The following is a 21,481-nucleotide window of genomic DNA, read 5'->3' as shown; positions in this document are numbered from 1 at the left end:
TCTGGAGTGCTGCTGGTGGGACTGGGCTTCAGGACAGCAAAGCACAGCAACCTCCCCCTGTTTGATCCATCCTGTGGAAAACTCAGCGTGCCCAGGGTGAAAATCCAGCTGGATACAATAGATGTCTAATCTCTTACAACAGCCAGTAAAACAAAGGTGCACGGAAGATTGACTTTTATCGCGAATTTGCCACAGTTGATTTTTCCAGCTAAGGATGTTCCTTCTCTGCTGGGCCTTAAATTTATCTGCAGGAAAGGACTGGAGAGAGGGAAGGTGTGAAATCAATGTACATAAACTCAATGGCCCTGAGCCTCGATGCTGAGGCTATAGTTGGCTGCACTTCATGCAAAACGAGCTGAGACCCCTCTATTTGACTCCAGGCAAGCCTGCAGACAGACCTTTCACCTTCCACCTCTGCTAATTCATCTCAGCTTTGTGTTAATGGGACAACAAACCCAGGAGTTTGTCCCCATAGTAGCTGGAATCATGGCAGGACCTGCCATGCTCTGCTGCCAGCCTGCGAGGGCAATCCCTGTCCCAGAAGCTCAGGCAGGATATTTAACTTTGATATCAAATTTCCTTCCAGCTCAAAAGATACCACAGTATGTCCACATGTGTGCTCTGAGCTGGAATAGATCAGTGAACTCCCATGAGTTTTAAAAGACAGGTGTACCCATTAATGCTCTGGCTTATCAATTAATTTATTTCATTTTACAAGTGGCCCAGGTTTAAATAACTTACCTTTGGTACAAAGAACTGTGAGCAGGAAGACAGGAGCCAGCAGAGAAGTTTCAAGGGAATTTTTAGAGTCTCTTCCAGTGCCTAAAGGGGTTTCAGGAGAGCTGGAGAGGGATTTGGGACGAGAGACCAAGGGAATCCCTTGTCCCAAAGGGATCCCTCCCCAGCACACAGGGAATAGGTTCCCACTAAGAAAGGAGAGATTTAGATGGATATTGGGAAGGATTTCCTGGCTGGGAGAGCAGGGAGGGGCTGGGCTGGAATTCCCAGAGCAGCTGTGGCTGCCTGCGGATCCCTGGAAGTGCCCAAGGCCAGGCTGGACACTGGGGCTCGGGAGCAGACTGGCATGGTGGGAGATGTCCCTGGCCATGGCAGGGGGTGGCACTGGATGGGCTTTAGCCTCCTTCCAACATTTGATGGTTTAACTGCACCAAACGCAGCCTGTGCAAGAGACAGGGCAAAACCAAAACCCCCAGGACCCTGTGGAGGCCCGGCCCGGGCCCTGCCTCAGCCGCTCCCTCACGGCCCGAGCCCGCTCTCGGCTCCCTCACGGCCCGAGCCCTTCAGCCGCTCCCTCACGGCCCGAGCCCTCCTTCAGCCGCTCCCTCACGGCCCAAGCCCGCTCTCTCTCGAGGCTCCCTCACAGCCTGAGCCCTCTCTCGAGACTCCCTCACAGCCCGAGCCCTCTCTCGAGGCTCCCTCACAGCCTGAGCCCTCTCTCGAGACTCCCTCACAGCCCGAGCCCTCTCTCTCTCGAGGCTCCCTCACAGCCCCAGCCCTCTCTCTCTCTGGGCTCCCTCACAGCCCCAGCCCTCTCTCTCTCGAGGCTCCCTCACAGCCCCAGCCCTCTCTCTCTCTGGGCTCCCTCACAGCCCCAGCCCTCTCTCTCTCTGGGCTCCCTCAGGGCCCGTCCCGCCCGCGCCGTTCCCGGGCTCCGCGCGCCCTCCCGTGGCCGCGCGCCCGCAGCGCAGCCGGGCTCGGCTCGGCCCTGCTCCCGGCCCTGCCCGCGCTTCTTTTTCCTCCTTTTCCTGCTTTCCCCCCAAACACAAAGGGCAGATCTGCTGCTCCCCGCTTTCCCAGGCGCTCCCACCCCTCCCGGCTGCGCGGCAAGGCCTGCCAAGCCAAAGCCAGGGGAAGGAGAATGGCTGCTCGTGTTGTCACTGCACAGGCCCAGAAATGTATAAATGTGTCCCCATGAGGGAGGGCAGCCCAGGGACCCTCTCAGCACACCGAGCCAAGGGGATGAAAGAGGCTGCTGAGAAATGAACAGCAAAAACCAGCGATGGCAGCACTTTCCAGGGCCGGGAGCTGCTGACCCCCAAGCTGCAGCTGGGCCTGAGCTAATCTGAGAGAAAATAAACAGCCCTGAAGTGCCCTTCAATGCCCTTGCCCAGGCTTGGGATGAGATGAGCTCTAAGGAGCCTTAAACTCAAACTATTGTGTGATTTTATAATTCTCCAAAGCAGCAGGGAGCTGGGGGTGATGCAGAAACATCAACATCTCCTGGTATCCTTCCAGCCCCGCTCTTCCCTGCACCGGGTCAGCCAGAACAAATGGTGGATTTCACAGCCAGGACAAGCTGCCCCTTAGAAGATGAATTTCACAGCTGCCCAAGCTGCCCTTCCCTGCTCGTTTTCCACGAACGAGCTGCACTGCATATGCCAGGTGTTCCCAGTGCCATATGCAATGCCAACAGCATCCCTGTGCCCCCATGGAAAACACCTCTCTTGATGTGCTCTTGTTTTGTGTTTTCCCAGCCCTGGGCAGGCTCAGAGCTGCCCTGGAGCTGAGGCATTCATGGATGGTCTTTCTGTCCCACTATTTCTCCCAGCAGAGCCTCGTGGGAATTCATATCCACCCCTAAGTGCTGCATTCCCAGCACTATCAACAGCATCATAGATTATCCTGAGTTGGAAGAGACCCACAAGAATCGTTGAGACAACCTCCTGGCTCTGCAGAGGACACCCCAAAACAACAACAACAATAATAGTAATAGTCCACAACAGGACTGTGGACCCTGCCGGGTCCTGAGAGCCCCAACCCTCCCTCCTGGCTCCCCTGCAAGGGTTAACAGCAGGGCTGATGCCCAGGAAAGGTGGAAGGTGCCTGCAGCAAAACAAGTGATGTTCCAGGATAGTTTTATCTGATCAATGCTGTTAGACTGATAGATTGTTTGGGGAAGCTTTTTATCTCAGCCCTCACATCTGTTCTGCATTTGGAGGCAGCCTAAGAGGCTGGGGGTGCAGAGCAGGTGCTGCGAGTGTCTGGTGAACATTAGGGAACGTTCACTCAGAGGCTCCAGAGCTGCCAAAAAGTGCACTGATTGGACAGATGTTACTTCATTACTGTCAACTCGTCATCCTGGATGTTTTAAGGGAACAGTTGTTTGTTAAGGAAACACAGCTGTTACCAAGAAATTTGTTTTCCCTTTCCTTTTCTTGGCTGCAGGGCAGCGAAAAGCCCAAAGTACCTGGGCACCAGGAGAGCCCCTTTCTGGGCAGCTCCCTGTGGCCAAGGAAGGGGGCACAGGACTGGAAGGAGCTTGCCTGGTCACCTGCCACCAATTGCCCCAGGGCTGATCCTTGTTTAATTTCTTTTTTTTTTCTTACCTGGTCTTCAGAATTCCCAGTGCTGGAAGTCATCTGGGACTGATGTTCCTGTTGTGGGGTTGCTGCTGGACCTTTGCAATGGAGGTGGCTTTGACCTTCCTCCCACCCAGCTTCAGGGTAGATCTTCCAGAAATTATCCCCAAAGTATGATTTGTTTCAAGGAAATGCACAGGAGGGGAATTGGAAAATGGGAATTCCTGCCTGGAGGGCACAAGTACGAGGATTGGGTCTGGTTTATCTGATCACATACCTTCCAAGAAAAGGGGTCTGTAGGCTTCCCTCTGGTGTTCAAACTCTGTTTCATCCAGAAATACTCACTGGGAATGTCAAACCTGTGCTGTCCAGGGCAGCCTGGGGCAGGAGGGTTCCTGTCTCATCCCACAGCAGCAGTGCTGGGAACACTCTGCAAAAAATGGGAGCAGCTTTGGTGCAGAGCTGATCTCCTGATCTCTGATCTCCTCTCGCAGTGAGGTTCAGGAGCAGCCAGCTCTCCTCTGTCCTCTGGATGAGACTCGGGTGCTTCACTGTGCCCGTGCCTCAGCCTCCTCTCTCCTTTGGACACATCCCAGCCCACAAGGGTGTCAGGAGGGTGAATTATTTATCCCTGATGTCCTGTGGTGCTCTGGAGGGAGGCAGAGGTTGCTGTAAACCCTCAGTGGAGGAGAAGGTGGCTGATACATGGATACACCAACAGCCCCTGATCCAAGCTGTGCAACATAGCAGTGGAAATCTGCTGGAATACCAGGGGCACTGACTGGCAGAATCCTGCTTTTTAGGGATCTAACCCAGAGCCAGGCTCATTTTGCTTTTCCCTGTCAATAAACCCGTGCAGCTGATCCCAGCATCCCTCTGAGAGATCTCCAGAGCAGGATTCTGGAGCCACTGAGTTGTATCAGCTCAGGCAGCCTCTGATCAATTCTGAGTTATCATCCTGCCATCAATTAGCACAATAACTGATTGCCCTGCCCCTGCCCAGCTCTATCCATACGTCTTCCCACAGACCTCTCTCCCTTATCGATTTTTACCCTCCAGCTTTTCGGCTTTGATCGATTCCAAGAGGAACGTGCAAATGAGGAGTCAAACATCTTTATGACCTGGGAACTTATCAAAGGAATTCAGTGCTCCTAATAACCCCCCTCCCGGTGCTGGGTAAGCATTTAACAGCCAATATGTGCTGGCAGGAGGTGCAGGCTGCTCATCCAGAGGGATGGAATAGATCCTTCTTCTGCCTCATCCCATGGATGCAGGCTGGGAAAGGAGGTGGCTCCATTTTACACCGGTTTGTTTTTGTTTTCCCACAGTCTCCAGCTCACGTGCTGCTCTGAGGGGGTTATGTGCCCATAAATCCCAAAAAACAAGGTATTATCACTGGGGTGTCCTGTGAAGCTCCCAGGAATGGGTGGGATCCTGCTGCTGCCTGAAAACAGCTCCCTGCTGTCGGGAGAGGCTGGAAGATGATCCTGGATATCAGCAATTGTGCTTCAAACACGGCAGGAATCAGCCTCTGGAAGGAGATGCTGAAAGAAGAGAGAAAACACTGATGGAAATATTGTGCAGTGCTTGCTAATCATGGAAACAGAGTAAAGAAAATCATAGAATCATAAATCACAGAATCATAACTCACAGAATCACAGGGTGGTTGGGGGACCTTTCAAGGTGATCTGTTGATCACAGATCACAACCCCCTGCCATGAACAGGAACAGCTTCAACCTGAGCATCCACACAGATGAACCACTGAGTGCTTTGGTGGGATTCCAGCTATGCCCAACTTCTCCTTGCCAAGCAAATAATGGGTTTAAAGGCTGCTGAAACTGATGGTTTTATAGAAATACAGACATTTTGATAGAGGCAGAAAGCTACTGATTAAACAAATTAATTAAATTTCCTTGAAACCAAGACACAACCAGTCATACCTGCCATAGGAGCAGGTCCTGTCCCAACACAAATCACCTTTCAAATGTGGACCTCAGCCAGGTCATGGCCTGCAGAATGCCTCTCCTGCAGCAAGGTCTCCTACAAACAGGGAGAAACAGCCAGGAAAAGAATCCCAGCAGGCTTAGGATGAGAGGGCACAGCCCCCTGAAACTGCTCAAGATTTGCAAAACCGCCAGGAACTGTTGGTTTTTAGGAGTCCCACGTGGTTTCCTATTGAAAATAAACAGGGCACTGTGAGCCAGTGTTCCCTTTCAATCCTAAAAACTGGGAATTACCAGCCTGATGTTCTCTCCTACCCATGTCCCTGGAGTGGCAGGCAAGGTGCTGCAGTACCTGAACACCAGGATTTCCTTGGGTTATTAATGTTAAATAAAAGTTGAAAGCTCTTTGCAGTTACAGCTGGAGCCAGAGACTTTGACGAGGAATATGCTGAAAATGAGTTTTATATACTGACTGGCTAAATGGATAATTAAACAAATAACAAAAGTGAAATGCAATTTTGTTCTACCTCCTGGGAACATTATTGTTAGTTTATTCTTTTTATCAAAAGACTTAAGAAAAAAACCCCAACAAAACAACAATGCAATTGAACAATATTGCTTTTGTAAACAATTTGAAAATCCAATAACTGTAAAACTTATGACATGTTATTAAAATGTCTTATTTTTTTCCCCGTACAAGTGAGAAAGCAATTCCAATCTCAGATGTTATAATTTAATTATACAGTTTAGGTTCTAAAGATACCATAATTCTTAGCACTGAATACATTCCATTTAATGTCCTTCTGGCATGTTTGAGAAGCTCAGGCATTGCTGAGCACGTTGGTCCAGTTTCCCAAAATCTCTGCTCACTGGGTGCCTGGCTCTTCCCAGGGAGAGCAGGAGGCCACCACAGCTCCCCAGTGCTCCCCACACCTCGTTGGGGACACACACTGGGAGGAAGGTTTTGGGGTTTTTCCTAAAACATCCAACAGGCAGGCTGGGAAGCACCAGCAAAACAGTGCTGACTTCTGGTGCTGCCAAAAAATGGAAACGTTGGAGTACTTCCAGAGGAGGCCATGGGGTGGGTCAGGGCACTGGAGCACCTCCTTATGGACACAGGCTGGGACACTGGGGGCTGCTCAGCCTGGGGAAGGGAAGGTTTTATGGGGACCCCACAGCTCCTTCCAGAATCTGAACGGGCTACAGGGAAGCTGGAGAGGGAAAATTCATTAGGAACTGGAGTGACAGGACAAGGGGCAGTGGGTTAACATTGCCAGAGGGTAGGCTTTGATTAGATTTTGGGAATAAATCCTTCCCTATGAGGGTGGGCAGGCCCTGGCACAGGGTGCCCAGAAAAGCTGTGGCTGCCCCTGGATCCCTGGAAGTGTCCAAGGCCAAGCTGGACAGAGCTTGGAGCAGCCTGGGATGGTGGAAAGTGGCTCTGCCCATGGCCTGGCGAGATGACTTTTAAGGTCCTTTCCAACCCAAACCATTTCAGGATTTGGGAACAGGGAGTGGAGGTGGTGACAAGCCCTGGCTCAGCTGGTGATGGGCCCTGCGTGGGGAAATGGTGGCCTGGGAAGCAGGACAGGAGAGCTGATCCAGGGCCACCCAAATGCCACAAGGCCAGGTCCCTGTCAGTGCTGCCACCATCCTCCACCTGGCTGTTCCCTGTCTGCCATCCCTCATCCCTCTCCCTTCCCACTCCACCTGAGCAAAACCACAGATTTGAGGGTCTTCAGCAGGACCCCCCCTGCAGCAAGAGAGTTCCCAACACAAGAACTAATTGGAACAAAATTTAAATGCTAACAAATAAATAAAGGCAAGCTACAGTGAACTAGTAATAAGATACCTTTGGATGTTCATTAGGCTGGATTTCCAGGCAGTTAAATAGTTTAATGCATTTCCCTTTGGCTTGCATATCAATCTCAGAGCCTGTCTGGAAGCTGTTTCCCATCCTCCCCAGTCCTGCATTTCTGGAAAATGCCTTGGTGGCACCAGCAGTGACTCCCACCAGGTAGGGGCTGTGATCCACTGACAGCAGCAGCGTGGGGATAATTGATGGCAAGTGATTGCCAGCATGTGATGATTATCTCGTTGGGTTGTCTGCAAAACTATTAATGGCAATGAAAAGAATTCCTTTAATTAATCATTTCCTGTAAATAAATGCATCAGAATAAAAAAAATCAGCGAGCTGTTGCTAAAAATGGGTTGCTGGCAAAGGCTGCCACATGTTAGTGATGGAGCTGATGGTGTGGAAGAGGCAGCAGAGAGGATGAAATGTACGTGGGTGCCAACTGTCCTTCCTGCAAAGCCTGGAAATGTGGGAATGGACTGTTCTTGGCAATGGATTCACTTTAGGGGCTCCAAAATGCACGGGATGATGGGGCCCGGGGGGCTGAGCCATGAAGCAAGAGCTTCTCTGCTTGGGGCTGAGCCCTCCCTCAGTGGGAAGCAGGTTAAACGGGAACAGAGGATGTTCCTCACTGCTCTGGTCTCTCTTTGTGGGGTCTCCACAAAACCAGAGCCCACGGGAGTGGGAGCACAGGCTGCTGTTGGCTGCTGCACCCCACAGGTTATTCCTGCCTGGCCACAGAACCCCTTTGGTTTTGGCCAAGCTCCAGGTTGCTCTCAGGACTCAGGTTTCCACACTGTGGTGGTCTCAGCCCAGATCCTGCTGCAGCAGAGCCCCTGTAGCTGCTCTCTGTGCCCCTGAGGCTCAGCCTTCAACCCCCACAGCACCAGTTCCCAACCCCAACCCTCCAGAGCCACAAACCCTGCCACACATTCCCTTGGGATGCTGTATATCCATGCTGGTGCCACCTGGATGAGCCCCATCCCCATGAGGCAGCGCCACCCTGCATCCCCAGATGGCATTTGAGGGTTTGAAATGCCTGAAGGGCTCCTGATTCCCAAAAAAGGGGGGTTGATAAAGCATCTCCTAGGGATGAGCTCACCTTTAGCTGCTGCCAGGTTATGGGGTGTAAATCAGGGCAGAATTCCACCTTCAGAGAAAACAATGGGAAGAGAAAAAAAGAAAACAGGTAGGTGTTAAAAATAATCATAAATAATCCCGACCAGAAAACCACACAAAACGTGTCACAAACTGAGAGCGTTTTAAGAATGCTGAAAGTTTCTAAAATTAATTTTCTTCATTTTACTTTATTAAAATTGCTTTCATTTATCTCCCGTGTTAAATATTTTATTTTTCCATATTAATGGCTGCAATTTCTACTGCAGCTTGTTTCTGTCATTAACACTGTACAAACTTAATATCATTAGTAGTTTTTTCCCTTAATTATGTGAGTGGAGAAGAAAAACATCAAAGTTTCCGTGAAATTGGAATAGTATATCTAAATTGCCTCATGTTTATTTTAACATTAACAGTAAATGAAGCTAATGGGCTTTTATATTATTAAAAGCAGCCATTTGTGTCCTGCCTGCTGTAATATATAGCAAAGCTTTAAAAGATGTTAAATAATTAGTTATTTAATAGGGATGCGCAAAATAGATCAAACAGAAGGCAAACTTCCTGCAAGCAGCAACTTCAGATCAAGCCAGGGCCCCTTTGTGATGCCTCAGAATTGGGATTTTTCCTGCACACAGCTCGTGTCCCACTGTTATTCTGATTGCTTTCATTTCCTGCAGGCCCAGAGCGACAGCGGAGATGCGTGCCTGGAGGTGACGGAATGATGGTATTGCTGGAGTGATGGCATCACTGGAGTGATGGCATCAGTGGAGTGATGGCATCGATGGAGTGATGGCATCAGTGGAGTGATGGCATTGATGGCAGTGATGGCATTGATGGAGTGATGGCATCGATGGAGTGATGGCATCAGTGGAGTGATGGCACCAGTGGCGTGATGGCATTGATGGAGTGATGGCATCACTGGAGTGATGGCATCAGTGGAGTGATGGCATCGATGGAGTGATGGCATCGATGGAGTGATGGCATCAGTGGAGTGATGGCATCAGTGGAGTGATGGCATCAGTGGAGTGATGGCATCGCTGGAGTGATGGCATCGATGGAGTGATGGCATCAGTGGAGTGATGGCATCGGTGGAGTGATGGCATCGATGGAGTGATGGCATTGATAGAGTGATGGCATTGATAGAGTGATGGCATTGATGGCAGTGATGGCATTGATGGCAGCGATGGCATCAGTGGAGTGATGGCATTGACGGCAGTGATGACATCGATGGAGTGATGGCATTAATAGAGTGATGGCATCGCTGGAGTGATGACATTGATGGAGTGATGGCATTGCTGGAGTGATGACATTGATGGAGTGATGGCATCAATGCCAGTGATGGCATTGATAGAGTGATGGCATTGCTGGAGTGATGGCATCACTGGAGTGATGGCATTGCTGGAGTGATGGCATTGCTGGAGTGATGGCATTGCTGGAGTGATGGCATCAATGCCAGTGATGGCAGTGATGGCAGCAGTGGAGTGATAGCATCAATGGAGTGATGGCAGTGATGGCATTGATAGAGTGATGGCATCAACGGCAGTGATGGCATCAATGCAGTGATGGCAGTGATGGCACCGATGGCAGTGAGGGCACCGGGAGCAGCTCCTGCCCACACCAGGCCTCTCAGGACAGCAGTGGCCTTCGCTCATCCCTGCAAAAGGCTCCTCCACTCCAGGAAGTGAAGGAGGAGACGCCAACAAAAAATCCCACAGGTCTTCCCTGCAGGATTCCAAAGGCAGTCTCGAGCTCTTTGGTGTCTCCAAGCAAGGCAGCGCCTGCCAAGCATCATCCAGGAGTTATTTACTCCAAAATTCACCTTAATGAAGGCATTTTCCCTTCCTGGGAAATTCCTCCCATGGTGTGAGCAGCAAACATCAGCTGCAGGATCACGGACGTAAGGAGGAGCAGCAGCAGCTCCCTCCATCCCTCCTCCCCCGGATGAACCTCTGGATTTCAGCACAAGGACAAGCTCCAGAGCAAGCTGACAATGTGTGGCCAAATTGCAACATTTGGAGCCAATATTTGGCTGTTTGGGCTGTGTGTCTAATGGGAAGGAACTGCAGGATCAGCACTGCTTTCCCGGGTTCCCAGAAGGCAGCAGAAGCTCGATTCCCTTATCACCTGTGATGGCGCAGGATGATAATTAAACACCTCCTGGTGTCACCTCCCACCCCCTCACACTCACACTTCAGCACTTTAAACCACCATTAACAGCCTTTATCTCCCTTTCCCATTTTTTTTTCTGTGCTGGGGAGATGGATGGGCTTAAATCACCTCCAGAGAGAAGGGGTGTGCAAACCAGAGCACTTCTCTCTTCCAGCCTGTTAGTGCTGTTAAAAATGTGCCTGGAATTAATAATAATAACAAACTGCTGCAGCTTAAATAAAATCAATAACAAATGGCAGATTAGCAGAAGGCCTCGGGAAAAAGCTGGAAGAAGGGAGGGAGGACACAGGGAGGGGAGCACACCTGGGAATGACAGAAAGCTCCGGTGCTCCCTGGCTTAATTTAAGAAAGAATTGACTCCCAGGGGTTATTTTTAGTTTGCTGCTCATCTCAAAGCATCTTCCCAAGGGTTTTTTGAGCACCAAACCACCCCCAGCCCCAGCCTCCAGTGTAACTCCAGCCCTGGCAGGAGAAGCAATGCTATTTCCTGTGCCTTGGAGAGATGGAAAACTGTCAGGATAGGGATCACTCTGCCTCTCTGCAACATGGGCTGCACATGTAGGGCCGGCAGAAAATAAATAAACTGGCCCTGTGCTGCAAGCCACAGGAATCTGTCATGTGAGGAGGAGTGGAGAGGGGAGAAATCACCGTGTGGTTGTCAATCCCATCAAGGAAAAGTAGTTCACACCAGCAGAGCGTGAGTTTGCACCCGGCTGAAGAGCCCAGTTGCTCTTTCATCACTCACAGGCACATGGCTGGACTGGAGAGAGGAGCCCCAGAAGGCAAACCCAGCCTGGACAAACGGGCCCAGCAGAGCAGGGAGCTGGGGGAATGGCTGTGCAGAGAGGAGGGATGTGCCAAGTGGTTTTGCTGTAGGGAAAGGAGGAGGTGGAGTGGGAGAAAAGAGGAATTGCTTAGGGAGAGATGAGGTTTCTCTAAAACTTCCAGATTTGGGATGACACCACACTTGGAGCTCACAAGCCAAAGAGTTCTCTGAGCCTTTTGGCCAGCCTGGAGTGCAGCAGGGATGCCATGGCCTCCCTCCCTGTGAGTCTGGTCGTGCTGCTGAGGTCCAAACTTCAACCCCAGGACCTCCAGCAGCCAAGGAGACCCCAGGAGCAAAAGCACAACCCATCACTGCTGGTGTGAAGCAACTCTGAGCGTCCTGCTCCAGGGCAAGGTGTCCCTGCCCTTGGCAGGGCTTGGAACGAGATGAGCTTTAAGGTCCCTTCCCACCCAAACCATTCCATGATTATGACCTGCTCCTGTTCCCAGCTGCAGTTCTGGGGAGGTTCTGCACCTCCAGCAGCATCTCTGCTCTGCACCCTCTCCACGCCACGCTGGGAATCACTGTTCCCTCACCCAAGGCAGCAGTGTGCAAGAGGCCACTGCAGGAAGGCAGATTTGTCCCCTCTGTCCCACACCTCCGGGCAGGAGGCACGGGAGGAGCGTGGCCCAGTGGCCAAGGGAGAATAATTACAGGGAAGTGGCAGCTTTCCTTCTGCTTAACTTGCTTTGGAAGGAGCAGTTGGGGGTACTAGAGAAACTAATGTAAGGTAATGTAATCATTTACAGAAGATTTGTGGTAAATGAATGTTTGGCCTGTGTCCAAGCGCGCAGCCAGGGCTCATTACGCCCGAGGAGATGGCAGGGAAGGCTTTCCACGGCCACTGTTTGTCTTTCATTTCATCTCGCGTCTGACCCTCCTGACCTCGCCCAAGCCGCCGAGGACTTTGCTTTTCCAGGGCCGGGTTTCAAAGGGGATTTCTGCAATTTCTGCAGGGCAGCTCTGCAAAGGCTCCTTGTGCCCGGCCCTTGGCGCGGTAACGAGCCGCAGCTTTCCCAAACTCTGCCGCTTTAGTGAAGAACAGATTTTTTTTTTATGATTATTATTTTTTTTTTCCACATGAAAACAGCAGCGAGGGCCCTGGGATAGGGTAACTTAGCAACTCCACCGCAGGGATTAGGAAAATTGACTCCAGACCAAACTAAAACAGCAGAGTTTCCTGTTTTGAGCCACTCTGGACTATATTAAAATTATTTATGAAAAGAGTAAGAAGGAGGGGAAGGATGGGGAGCTGGGGCTGCTGCTGGGGGAGATGAGCCTGGGGGGATTTTTTTCATCCCACTGCTGAGCTCACAGCAGAGACAGGAGGAGTGTCAGGGGATGCTGAGCAGGGGCTCAGCATCAGGACCAGGGGTCACCTGCCCATGCAAAGGTTGGGCCAGCAAACCTCTCCCTCCAAAGCTGTTGGAAAAACACTGGAAGCATCCCAGCACTGCTTTATGGGGCAGATCCACCCACGTGGTGAAGGAGGGGAGATTGGGTCTGAGTTTCTGGGATAAAATCGATGGAGCCCACGAGGAAACACTGTGCCCTGTGTGGCAGTATTGAACCAGGGGCTGCAGGAATGGGGCCACAGAGATTTTGAGGGAGCTTTTACACTTTCTTTGGCTGTTTCCATCCCAGATCCCTGGAGATGTGCAGGGAGAGCTGAGGCTTGAGCCCTCCCATCTGCAGTTGTGCCTGGGAACCCCACCAGATCCCAGAATCTCAGAATCCCACAAAGGTTTCGTTGGAAAGGATATTAAAGGAACACCTTCCACTATCCCAAGTTGCTCCAAGCCCCAGTGTCTAACCTGGCTTTGGACACTCCCAGGGGTGGGGCATGTAGGGATGCCCACCAATGCAGTGGCACAGTCCCTGTGCTCCCAGTTTTTCCCAGCTGGAAATTGTTCTTCCACTCCTCCCACGGTGCCCCTGTGGTCAAGATGTGGCAGCTCTGTCTTTTTGGCACTGCCATTTTTTTATTGTTAGAGATTTCAAAGAGCAGCTTTTGTTGAAGGCTCTTTTTTGGGGGGGAAATGAAATTGAGCAAGAAGCAGTTCTGGTTTCAAACTTCCCAAGGGGGGAAAAAACCCTAAGGAGACCTGTGAAGAGTTTCCTTAAAATGATCAGATGGTTTGAACCAGGAATGTCCAGGTCCCAAACCTTCCTGTGAGGTGCAGGAGCCTCTTAAAGATGGTAACTGTGCTGGAAAGCCCCACAGAGGAGAAATTAGCTGGAAAATGTCACTGCACATTGGTTAAAGTGGGCTGAGGACCATCCCTGCATGGTCAGAGCCCACAGATCCCTGCTGGAGCGTTCCAGGCCGGGCTGGACTGGGCTTGGAGCAGCCTGGGACAGTGGGAGGTGTCCCTGCCATGGCAGGGGTGGGATCCGATGGGCTTTAAGGTCCCTCCCAACCCAAACCATTCCAGGATTCCATGATTTATCATCCTAAAGGAGCCACGCCTCAGACGTGCAAGAAGCAAATTCAAAAGGCAGAGAAAAAGTCCCTTGTCAGAGCCCAGCTCTCCTGCCATTTATCTTCTAGTCCTTAAGACATATTAAAATAGATTTAAAAGGACTTCTAAGTTTTTTTTTCCTCTTTAAGGAACACATTAGTGGCTTTTGTTTTAATTAAAATAGGTATTGAAATCCTCCACAAAGCTTCAGTGGAATTGTTACAGAGTGCAGTTTCCTTACGTGCAGTGCAGCCAAAATACACTGTAGTTGTTATCTTGCAACAAGGCAGAAGCCTTATTAATTTAGTTCAATCAAATCAAAGCTGCTTTAATTTACAAAGCAATAAAATCTGCAAGCATCACTTTAGATCAAAGAACTAAAAACAGCCTAAACACAAGTGGAATGTTTATTTTGTACAATGGTCCATAACTGCATTTATGTGATTTAAAAGCTTTTTGAAGCATGTGATAATATTACATGCATATAGAATTGTGTCCTTGTTGTGGATCATTACTCCCCACAGAGACCAAAAAGCATTTGCTGTTCAACTCCTACCTAAAATATTTCCTTTTACATTATTTTTTCCCCCCTTGCCTTAAATGGGATCTCTATGGTAATTTTTTTTTGTGGGGTTGTGATGCAAAATCATTTACTGAAAGGGACGGGGATGCTGGATGGCATAAAGAAAACTTAGCCAGTTTTTTGACTTTTGATGAAGGGGATATTTAAGATTTCCAGCGGTTTCACTCAACCTTTAGCAGCCCAACCTCACCACGGCTGTGAGGAGGAGCCCAAAACCAACCAAAAAGCAAATTACACTGTTGTGGGGCCAAATTCCACCCTCCTGTGGATCTCAGCCGTATCTGGATGAGGTTCAGGAGCAATGGGGAGAGCAGGGTGGCCCCGTCCTGCTGGGATGAACTGGGATGAACTGGGATGCTCCAATCTCCCGGTGTTCCAAGGGCACAGCCCAGTGTGGCCACCAAAAAAGGACCAGAAAGAGCCCCGTGGTTTTAGGTTTCAGCCGGGTGTCTGTGAATAATCCAGTGCAACAATGCCCCCTCTGCTCTACTCGGCAAGGAATGAAAAGTATTTGCCCGGTAACAAAGGAATTTAATGGCTTGGGAAATGACAGAATCCAGCTTTGGAAAATCCCCAGCAAGTGCTGGAAAACTGGGTGCTGGTTCTCACCTAACCCCGAAATCCTTCCAGATCTGTGGGCAGGAGGGAATCTCTGGAGCACCGAACGAGCCCCCCCGGCAGCGTTTGCCAGCATTGTTTGTAACACCAGCGCAGCATTTTCTCCCTGATGCAGATTTTTGTAGATTTGGGACTATTTCTGCCAGAGTTTCTTGGATGATGCTTCACACCAATGGTTAAGAGCCCAAACCCAGAACTAAACATTTTCTCCTCCTTCTTTCCCTTGATGTTTTCCTCAGACCAGGAGATGGTGGCAAAAACAGAGACTGCCACGAAAAAGAGTTGAAATCCAGACCTGAGTGTTTATGTATAAAAAAAACGAGCACTGAGAAAATCAATTGCAGTCGAACGATGGAAAACTCATGGAACTGCCACGGCTTTCTAAGAAAAAACCCAACTCAGCCAGAGTCCTGTGTGCCATGGCTGGCTTTGTGAGCTGTAACTCAGCCTGCCAGAGCTGGAAGAAAGGAGAATATACAACTCAAAAGTGCTTTTTAGCATTTTTTTAGCAAAGTTCGGTGGTTTTGAGAGCTGTTCTGACCAGACCAGACCCAGAGCTCCAGACGTGCTGGTCCCTGGCTTTTGTGTCTCCCTCCCTCGCTGGCATCCCCACGGCAGAAAAAGGCAATTAAGCCAACTGGATTTTTTTAAATTTTAGAGTCACTGTAAATAATGTGGAGCATGAGTTACGCGACGAGGGCGGCAGTAATTGCCGGCTTCTCCCCTTTTTATTGCCGGCAGCACCCCGGGAGCTGTTTTATTGCCCATTCGGCTGGGACAGAGCCCTGCTGGCCACTCCTGCCCTCCCTAAATCTGCGGCTCTGCCTTTACCTGCCTGTCATCACTGCTGTCCCCACCCCAGCGCTGATTTAAGCCCTTCAGGCCCCGAGCTCTGTGCTTTCCCTGAGCCCTGCGGATCTCGGGGCGTTTCCATCTCCGATTCCTTGACCCGCAGCTCCTGCTGCGGATCCAGCCTGGCTGCGGGATTGCATCCAGCAATGGCCATCCGCGGATCTGCTGCGAGATCCATCAAACCCAGACTCCACTCACTCGTCCCGCTTTGGCTGAGGGCTCGGTGAGCCCCCAGCACCGTCCTGCTGGGAAAGCAGAGCAGCGTCCATCCCCCTGCCTTTGCACCAGGGGAAAAACCCCTCCCGTCACGGTGGCCAGATGTAAACGCCACAAAATGACACTCTCCGCGGAAGCACCCGCTTGTTTACAGCACTCCACCTCGTCCTGCTCTGCTACCTATTAATAAAAGCAGGAGCATCTCCTCCCTCCCCCTCGCCGCCCTTGACTCCGCTCCTCTCCTGGAAGATGGCTTTATAAAGGAGAGGAAACTTGCATGGCAGCAGATGGCAGATAAGTAGGAATGGTAAATAGTTTTAATTACTGCATAATGTAAGTGAGACAATAAAGGGGAGAGAGTGGGAACAAGCTGCTGCCATGGCAGCCCTGGAACTGTTGCGGGACCCAATTTGTCTGGGAGGCAGCATGTGCTGCTCGCAGTCTTAGGAGGGCTTTAAAAGAGAACGCCGAAAAATATTAATTGCACGGCTCATCTGCCCATCCATCTTCGCAACCGAGTCACACGCTTCCTTAATTTCAGGGGAATCGTTTTCAAATGGGAATCATGCAAATGAGTATTTTAGCTATTCATTTGTTTTACTGCAAGCGCTTTGTGAGCAAATGGCCTACAGCTTGCAATGAATTAAAAGACACGGGCACTGGAGACCGATTTTTAATACAAAGTCTTGACACAGAGACGACCCCGACCGGCAACACAGAAAATGTTGGCATAGCAACTTTGGGCATTTTCATGCAAATTGGCTCCTGTATAGATGATACCAATGCAATGTTTTCCTTCAACTAATCATCATAAAATTAGTTTCACTATATTTAAATGCTCCTACTTAATGCATTATATCCATATGCATGAAATTGCCTCAGCTAATGCAGTACATAAAATGCCAAAGATACAATGAATAGCCAAATTGCAAACAGTTATGTTATCTCCCATAAAAACTCCTTTTTTCCTTATTGAATGTGTGGGCCCCAGAGGCATCTATCACAAATTGCTATTAATGCACACACACACACACAGGAGCGTGCACCCACACACTAAACACCTACATTTAAGTAACACTGAGGCTGTTAAGCAACCTAAGACAAGCCCAAAATCTAAATTCAGGCTTTGTGCTGTCTGCATCCTGGGTGTTTGTGAACCTGCTGCTTATCAGAACCTGAAGTTCTGTTATTATAAACACAGTTTTCTGAACTTCAAGAAATGACACTTGGCATGAAACTACCCCTGTGCACATCCCCGTGTTCCATCCCAGTGCTTCTTGCAATGCTCAGGTGGCTGAGAGGAAAGGGAGGAATTGCTGCTGAATTTCCTTGCCTTTGTTGATTTAATCCCAAATTCTGCTGCTAAACTGCACTTAGGGGGTTTTTAAAAAATAAGTTTATTTTTTATACCTAGACAACAGTGATTGAAGGACAGATTTGTCCTGCACATGTCTTTGTTTAACATTTGCTCTTCAGTTTGGGACAGAATCTGTCAACAGAGGAATTCCCAGAGACTTCCCAAGGGGCTCCTGGATGTCTCCAGACAAGAGATGTTCCTCTCTTGTGGAGGGCTCTGTGCTCCAGACAAGGTTTGCAGTGTCAGCCAGGACAGACTGCCAGCATATTTTGTCTGTCTAAAACACTGGGGACAATAAATCATGAGGCAAACTTCACATCCTGCTAAATGCTGCTGGGGGAGTTGTGCCTTCGGAAGCACTCAGCCATTCATCTCCTCCTCCAGCTGAAAATCCCAGGGGAAATGAGTGGGGAAATCTCTGTCCCACCTAGGAGAGGTTTGGGGTGCATCTCTGACTTCTGTGTGTCACCGAGGAAGGGACAGGGGGGACCCTCACACCCACACTGGTGTGAGAGGCTGACATCCCCCTGAGTACAAAAAAAATCCCCAAAAGTGCAAAAGAGGAGCAGAGCCAGAGTCCCACAGCTGGGAAGATCCCAAAGGACCAAATCCAGCATCTACACTCAATACTGTGCATCCTCCTCATCACAAAGCACCTGTCTGGTGGCATATTTTAATTTCTCTGTGTGTTGTTCTCTAGAATCAGGGCCCAATGCACTTCAGGAAATATAAATTGTCACGGAGTCAGTCTGAATGCTGTAAATAGGGGTGGTCCCAAGCCAGCAGCAAAGAGCTGTTCGGAGGCTTTCAGGAAATGTCCAATTGTTGAACAACTCATCTGATTATGAAATCATAAAATCGTGGAATGTTTGGGTTGGAAGGGGCATTAAAGTTCATCCAGACCCATCCCCTGCCATGGCAGGGACACCTCCCACTGTCCCAGGTGCTCCCAGCCCTGTCCAGCCTGGTCTTGGGCACTGCCAGGGATCCAGGGGCAGCCCCAGCTGCTCTGGGAATTCCAGCCCAGCCCTCAGCACCCTCACAAGAAGGAATTCCTCATTCCCAATCTCCCATCCATCCCTTCCCTGTGGCAGTGGGAGCCATTCCCTGTGTCCTGTCCCTCCATCCCTTGTCCCAAATCCCTCTCCTGCTCTCCTGAGGCACTGGAAGGCCGCTGTAAATTCTGGAATTCCCTCTGTGTGCATCTCCTCAGTGGTTTGGTGCCACTGCACAGAGATAAAGCACCTTCACCTCATCACTCAAGGACTAATTGCAAGATGATTTAATTAAAGCATACCTCTCCTTCCCCCAAGTTAGTTGTATTTCATATTGCTCTAGTAGGAGTAATTTGCAGAAATTAAGCATTGCATGTCGCTGGAATGGTACAGGTGCAGTGGAAGAATAAAAAGCCCTTCCTGCAGCAGCAGGCAGTGCCACCAGAGCTCAGTGAAATATCTGTAATGACTCATTAATTCAGCAAATGCTGCACTTTGCAGCAAACATTCAAATTAGCCACAAAGAGGCTGTTTTTAAAACTTGTAGGTTATTCATAATTGCTCAATGAGCACTTCATGCAAATGTATTTTAGCCCATTGGGCAAAGTGTTGCCTTTGAATATTTCCTGCAGAACGCACAATTAGCCCCAAGAATTTATGACATCATGGGAGTTTGAAGGCCAAGAGCAGGATGAGGAGAGGAAGAACATGGACAAAGGAGCACTGAGAGCTCTTTAGGGGAGCAGGAAGAGGCACAGACTCAGGATAAACCAAGTTCAGAAATGACTTTGTGGCTGGTGCCACACGCCAGTGGCCTGGGGATGCCCCTGCACCTGAGCAGGGACAGCTGATTTACACACCCACAGATCTGTGCACTGCTACATTTGCCACACACGAAACACTCCAACAGCTCCAGCACCCATGAGGAAGAAGGAGAGGGGAAATGATTCCTTGTGGGAGCCACAGCACATCCCACCATCCCCTGCTGACAGCCATGGCACGGGGGAAATAATCCCAACGTTTACAGCTCTGCTTTCTGCCAGGGCCACCAATTTTTCAAGCTGTTAATTCTCTCAATCTCACAACTCACAAGTGCCTCCCAGATATTGGCAATCATAATTTTTATTGCCAGTTATTGTGAGAGTGAGGTTGTGTTTGTCTCTGTGCCGCCCTGGAGAGCTGTGTGGGCACAGCAGGGTGGGCAGAGGGGGCTGGGGGCTGCTGCCCCTCTGATCCTCTGGCACAGCAGTGGTGGCACTGCCAGTGTCACCTGCCAGCCCTCCAGGGCCAGCAGCACGCTGTGCAGGGGAGCAGGCGTGGGTGGGAGCTCCCATCCCACCGAGCAGGGAAGGGCTGGTGGGATTTTGGAGGTTTCCCAGTCCCTGTTTGTCCCTCACAGCTGACGAGGGCACAGGAGGAGCTCTGCCCTTCACTGACACCTCCTCCTTGCTCTCTGTCTGACACAACATTAATTCCTTTCTCTTCTGCTCACATGTGACAAAGGATCTTTAAAGGCCACACAAATTAGAGCTGAATTTTGCTGAAAGACGAAAGAGAGCATTTCTTTGACTTGATATAAACCACGTTTTGTCTGCAAGCTGCTCCAAGTCAGAGAGCTTGGCAGGCACCTTTGCAAACAAATTAAATCCTGACACAGGCTCAGGACAGGCTGGAACTCCACACACCCAGGAGCAGGGTGCCCAGTCCCACAGCCCAGGCAGATTCCCTGACCAGGCAGGCATTTCTGAATGTGTGAATATTTCTGCATTCCCAAGCACTTGATGTGTGAGCTCTTCACAGCTTCCATTCTGTACAGCTGGGAATGTGTCATTTTCCAGACTGTGGGCTGGGACACCAGCTCTGCAACCCACACAATGAATGTGCCACTGCCACCTAAAGTGGGGAAGGAATGACATTTTGGGGCGATTTTACATAAAGGGTTATTACTTTCTGTAAGATCTCCTGTGTTTCTCTGGCTGGGGAAAGCATCTCTGCTCTGAAATGTGCTGATCAGGCTCTGCCCATGGAATCAGGGCAATGGGATGGGGAAGGAGCCTGGAAAGGGAGGTGCTGCAGGGTGAGGATTGAGACCCTGAGCTCTTCCCACCCACATCCCCACCAAGGGCTCTGCAAGAGGCCCTGGGTGGTTTCCTCCCTGCAAAGCCTCTTTCTCCATAGGCAAACCAAGTAAAACTGAGCCAAGGCTCTCCATCCCAGCCCTCTGCTCTCCAGCCCAGGTGACAGGAACGGGGCAGCTCCCAGCAAGGCCTCTCTGTCACTCACTTAAAGCATAATTTGATATCTAGTAGCTCATTAATCTATTTTTTTATCCCCCCTCTCCCCTCCCCGCCCAGATAGGGAGCGCTTCTGCTTCTCCTCAGCTAAATAACTCAGGTCATAAAAGGTAATACCATGGGTAGCAGAATGTAAACAAACACATTCTACCTCAATAAACATGCTAATTTCCAGCTCTAATATTCACAAGTAAAATATCCATCACACAGCCCCTATTTGGCAAAGGCAGCAGCCCTCATCAGTCAATGAAGTAGGCTCCTGCCAGTTCACTGCGGGAGGCAAATAGTACAACTTAACTCACTTGATGATGCCCTTGGGGGGAAAACATGAGCCTCATAAATGAGTCTGGAAATGTGATAAAAGGATAATCTTGCATAAATGAGCCTAGATCATCATTACCTGCACAAACACGAGGTTGTTTGAATGATGTGGCCGAGTTTGGTGGAAATGAAGGCGGGGAGGAAGCGCTGCCCTGGCCTGGGAGGTGCTGGGATGGAGGAGAGGAGCTGCTCCCCTGCATCCAGGGCACAGCTCCATCCCCCGGGCCCGGGAGCTGCTGCTGAGGGCAGGGCTTGCACCTGGGGCTGACACCCTTTGGGTGAGCTCCTTGAGGCTCCTGTGGGGTCAGACCAGGCTCCTCCTGGCTCTCGGGCACACCTGGATGTGCCTTCGATCCTGCTCCAAGAGAGGACGAACAAACAACCTCCCAGAATGGCATTAACAAATGGAAACAACCCAAAATTGAGGTGGTGAAACCCCACAGAACAAGAGATGACACTAAATGGCCAAAAATCTGGAATACAGGGGCGTGTGGATCCATCTCCCCTGCAATTCCAAAGGCATTTCCTGCAGCACTGCTGAGCAGCTCTGCCT

This window comes from Passer montanus, unplaced genomic scaffold (genome assembly GCF_014805655.1).
Source record: "Passer montanus isolate IOZ18808 unplaced genomic scaffold, ASM1480565v1 scaffold5, whole genome shotgun sequence".
Classification (NCBI taxonomy): domain Eukaryota; kingdom Metazoa; phylum Chordata; class Aves; order Passeriformes; family Passeridae; genus Passer; species Passer montanus.
The sequence above is the reverse complement of the archived record's forward strand: the minus strand, read 5'-3'. Positions refer to the sequence as shown.